We start from the raw sequence: 5,618 nt of genomic DNA, 5'->3' as shown, positions 1-5,618 counted from the left end.
ACTTGTGAGCTAATATATTTGGAGGTTCTTTCTTATGGCTAGGACGTGGAAAACACTTGGGGTGGGGTGGTAGTCTCAGTTGACCTACTACGTGATTTGTATTACTTTTTATTTCTATGAAAATCCAAAAGCAATCATGTCTGTATCTACAAAAATCTTTCAGATATTTTGACAGCAGTTGTGTTAAACATGTACATCAGCTTGGAGCATGACACATTTATATGTGAAGTCTTGCAATCAATACAGATGGCATCTCTGCATTAATTTAGAAATTCATATTCTCTCTCTCTCTCTCTCTCTCTCTCTCTCTCTCTCTCTCTCTCTGTCTTTCTTTTTTCCATATTTAGGATCTCCAGGGTCTCACTACATAAATCAGACTCGTACTGATGCTCCTGTTCTCAGCCTCCCACGTGCTGGGAATACAGGCACGTGCCACCATGCCCAGTTGCAATCCCTGTCTCAGCACACCCAGGGGTAGAGCTGGCAGAGCAGGCCAAGGATTGAACCCCTGTGGCTGCATTCTGCCTAAGCAGGTGCTTTAGTCCACTGAACTATCAGGCCAGCCATTATAAATTATTTCTTTCTTTAATCAGTGTGTATACTCAGCATAGATATTTTGTATGTGTTTTGTAAGACTGACACCAAAATAAGACTTGCCTTTTGTATATTGATCTTGTGTCTTGCGAGCTTGATGAACTTGTTTATTAGTTTTAGGAAATTATGGATTCATTGGCATGATTTTATGATATAGAGATAATTTAGTTTTTTCAGATTTTTAAAGTTCTCTGTATCATTCTTTTATATTAGCTAAAATTTTCAGCACTATGGTGAAGAGCAGGGTCAGTGTCTGTGTCCTGCCTTTTTTCATATCTTAAGCAGAAATCATTATTATTGTGGTTTGTATGTATTTGTCCCTCCAAAGCCTCATGCAATCAATGAGACAGTTTTACATTTAGTGATTAGTTCATGATCCAAGGCTGGGATTATGAGTACTATTGGGATTATGGGTGTGAGTACTGCTGGGATTATGGATGTGAGTGCTACACCCAGCCTGGGGACATAGCCTGAATGTAACATAAGAGAGACAGAGAGACACAGACTTGCCTTCTGTTGTCTCTGTAGCCACTGTTGCTGCTGTTCCTGTCTTTGCTCTCTGCTCTTTGCTGCCACCATGTAAGATTGCCCTCTGCCATGTACCAGTCAGCCTTGGAGCCAGCTGAGTAGGGACTGAAACCTCCAGTGACGGTGAGCTAAATAAACCTTTCCTTCCTTCATTTTGAGTGTCGGGTATTTGTCCCAGCAACAAGAGAAGAGTAACTGAGACAACTATTTTATACATTAGGTATACTTATTTTGTAGATATTCTTTAGCAAGTTGAAGAACTTTATCTCCTATATTTTGTATCATAAATGGGTATCAAAGTATATGAGAAACTTTTTCCATAAAAATTGATATTGATACAACCATTTGATTTTTCTTCCGTAGCTTGTTAATGTGGTGGGTTATACTGATGTTTAAAAAAAAAAAGGGCCTTTGTATCCTTGGGATAAACCCCATTTGGTCATCATGTGTATTTCCATTTATATACTGCTGAGCTTAATTATTAGCATTTAGTCAACAATTTTAATACCTATATTCATGAAAGATGTTGCTCTGTAGTTTTCTACTCTTACAATTTCTTTGTTTGGCTCTAATATTAATGTAATACTGGCTTTTCAGTCAACTGTGACAAGTTTCTACTTTCTTTTCTTTCTGCACAAGATTGGATAGAATTTATGTGAATTCTTCTCCTAGCATTTGGTTGAATTATCTAAAACCATGAGAGTCGAGGTTTTATTTTCAGTAATTTTAATTATGAATTACATTTACTAAAGAGGCATTGGGCTATTCAGACTTTTTAGTACACATTGGGTAAGCTTTGTTAGTTTATGCTTTTCAGGAATTGAAACATTTCAACTGAGTTGTTAAGTTTAATTCGTGTAGAGTTGCTCATAGAATCGCATACTATCTTCTTGTTGTCTGGATGACTGGTAGTGGTATTCTTGCTTTATTCTTATGGTGTTAGCTTATGGATTCTCTGTCCTATGTTTCTTTGGCAATCTTGATAGGTTTTTGTCAAATTTATTAATCTTTTTAAAGATAATCTTACTGTTTTATTGATTTTCTCATTGCTTTCTGCTCTCAATTTTATTTGTTTCGATACTGTCTTTATTTTTAAATTTAATTTAATTTTATTTTGAAGACTGAAAACAAAAGGAAAAACAAAGAGCAGAAACAAAGACAGGAACAGGGTGACATACAATAATATATATGTTACAGATTTTCAAAACAAGAATAGCTAACAATTGTTCTATTACCTATTTTTAAAATATTTATTTATTTATTTGTTTGTTTGTTTTTTGTGGCCAGCTCAGCCTGCCCTAGGGGCAGGACTGGAGCAGCATGTGGTGCCAGGGATCAAACCATGGTCCCTGCACTTACCTAAGCTTGCTTATGCAGGTGCTTTACACCACTGAGCTATCTCATCAGTCAAATATTATCTATTTTTATTGTCAAATTTCTTGCTCAGATTAATAGATAAAGTTATGCAAAATTGGACAAATAATTGAATATTACCAATTGCTTTCAAGAAAACTTAATTTTTTTCTAGGTTTTTTTATTTCTTTAAAAAATTTATTTTAATGACAGTATAATATTAATTGATAAGACATTAGAAATGGTACACTTTTTGGGGGGTACACATTTAGAAGACAAAAAGGAGAAGTATTCAAGTGTGGTTTTGTAGTGCATATTGCTAGGATTGCAGACATCAGCATACATTTAGTCAAGGCGAAAATTCTACACATTAACTGCTATTAAAAAAAACTGATGGAAATTATTTCTACAGTCATCTCAGCCATGCTGTATACATAATTTCACGTGTTTCCCCCTTCCTTTCTTCATATCTTTTCTCATTTCTCTCACCTTCATTGTTTAATCTTTAAATTCAGTTTATTTAATAGATATTTTACTATGTTACGTTCTTCAGGTTTTGTTTCTTCTTTCAAGTTCTTATACTAAGGAGACAATATGATATTTACACATGTGGGTCTGATTTTATTTGACTTATGAGTATAGCCTCTAGTTGCATCTTCCCTAGAATGGCTTTGAGTTTGGCTTTCTTTATAGCTGAGTAGTACTCACTTATTTAAAGTTACATCTATTTTATACATTTCTAAGGTGATGGGCATTTTGGTTGTTAAAAAATTTGGTTCTGACAAATTGTGCTGTTATAAACCCAAGTGCACATATATCACTATGGTATGATGTGTTCAGTTCTTTTAGAAAAATATACAGAAGGGGAATAGTTGGAATGAATGAGATTTCCAGTCCTAGTTTTCTGAGGAGTCTGCACACTGATTTCCATAGTTGTTGTACCAGTCTACATTCCCACAACAGTGGAGAAGGGTTCCTTTTTCACCACAGTCTCTCCAGCATTTGTTATTAGTTGATTTCTTTATGCTAGCCATGCTTTCTGGGGTGAAATGGCATCTCAGTGGTGTTTTAATTTTCATTTATCAAATGGACAGTGCTGTGGAACACTTTCTGATGTATTTACTTGCCACTTGTATTTATTCTAAGAAGTATGTATTGATCTCAGCTGCCCTATTTTAGACTGGGTCTTTATATTTTGGGGGGCCTGATTTTTAAAAAATTCTTTGTGTATTCTAGATAGACCTCTGTCTTAGCAATTATTGGCTAAATTTTTTTTTTTCAAAATTTGTGGGTCATCTTTTCACTCTGTTGGTGATTTCTTTTGACATGCAGAAACTTCTCAATAATATGAGCTCTCAGTTGTTGATTCTTTGAAGTATTTCCCATGATGTTTGGGTTTTGTTCATGAACTCTCTGCCTATCGCTATGTCTTCAAGATTTCTGGCTACTCTCTCTTCCAGTAGATTTAGTGTTTGTTTTAATGCTTAGATCTTTAACCCATTTTGACTTTAGTTTAGTAGATGGTAATAGACCCAGGTCTGGTTTTAGTTTTTGGCATGTGGAGAGTCAGTTTTAATCACCATTTGATAAAGAGGCTATCTTAGTTCCAGTGAATATGTTTGTCCACTTTGGGAAAGATAAAGATGGGTTAGCGTGTTTGTAGTTGTATCTGCATCTGCTAATCATTTCCACTGATCCTTGGGTATGTTTTTTACCAGTACCATGCTGATTTTAAAACTGTAGCTTTGTAGTATAAGTTTAAGTCAGGGGTTGTAATGCCTCCTGCCTTGCTTTTGTTGTTCAGGATTGCTTTTGCATTTGCAGGTCTTTTGGGGTTCAAAATAAATTTTAAGACTATTTTCTCTAACTCTGTGAGGTACATTGATGGTATTTTGATACAGATTGCATTAAACCTGTAAAACAATTGTGAGAGTGTGGTTATTTTCACAATGTTCATTCTTACTATCCAGGAGCAAGGAATTTTTTCCATTTTCTTAAATTCTCTTTGACCTCTTTTTTCAGAGTATTTTAATTTTCATTGTGTAGATTTTTCACTTCCTGTGTTAGACTAATTCCTAAGTATTTCATTTTTCTTTTGGATGCTATTGTGAGGGATATTGTTTCTTTAATTTCTCTCTCAGTGAGTTTGTTATCTGTGTAGAAGAATGCAATTGAATTTTGGATATTGACTTTGTATCCTGCTTTGCTAGTGACTTTGTTTATTAATTCTAGGAGCTTCTTGGCAGAATTATTTGGGTCTTCCAAGTAGAATATCATGTAATCTGAAAATAATGATTGTTTAACTTGTTGTTTTCCTATTTTTATTCATTTGTTTCTCTCTATAGTCTAATGGCTCTGGCTAATGTTTCCAGAACCATATTGAACAGGAGTGGTGAAAGAGATCATTCTTGTCTTGTACCTGATTTGAGAGTGAAAGCTTTCAGTTTTTCTCCATTTAGTATTATGTTGACTGGTGGTTTGTCATACATGGCTTTTATCAGATTGGGATATAGGCCATCTATTCCAATTTTCTGTAGGCTTTCATCACGAATGAGTGTTGGACTTTGTCAAAAGCCTTTTCTGTATCAATTGAGATGATCATGAAGTTTTTGTTTTTGGCTCAGTTAATATAGTGTATTATATTTATAGATTTGTGCAAGTTTAACCATCCTTACATCCCTGCGATGAATACTCCTGGTCTTGGTGTATAATTTTCTTGATGATTTGCTATATTGCTTGTTTTTTTGAGGATTTTTCATTCATGTTCATGAGGGAGATTGGCTTGTAATTCTCCTTTTTGGTTGAATCTTTCTCTGGTTTTTATATCAGTATGATACCTGCCTCTGGGAATGATTTTGGGTCCATTAATTCTTTTTCAATGTCATGGAAGATTTGGAGGATTATTGGGATTAAATCTCTAAATTTCTTGTAGAATTCAGTTGTGAGTTCATGAGGACCTGAGCTTTTCTTTTTTGTTAAGTTTTGATTACATTTTTGTTGGGGGCCGCGCCCAAGCCATGTTATTAAGATGGTTCCCATTTCCTGCTTCCTGACTGCTATACTTTGTAAACAGCCTTCCTTGTTATCAACCTTGCCCAGCTACTGGTGACGCCAACCTATCCCCTGTCTGAATCTGCCTTGCC

Source organism: Octodon degus, unplaced genomic scaffold (assembly GCF_000260255.1).
Source record: "Octodon degus isolate 3935 unplaced genomic scaffold, OctDeg1.0 scaffold00154, whole genome shotgun sequence".
Taxonomy (NCBI): Eukaryota; Metazoa; Chordata; class Mammalia; order Rodentia; family Octodontidae; genus Octodon; species Octodon degus.
Note: the sequence above shows the minus strand (reverse complement) of the source record.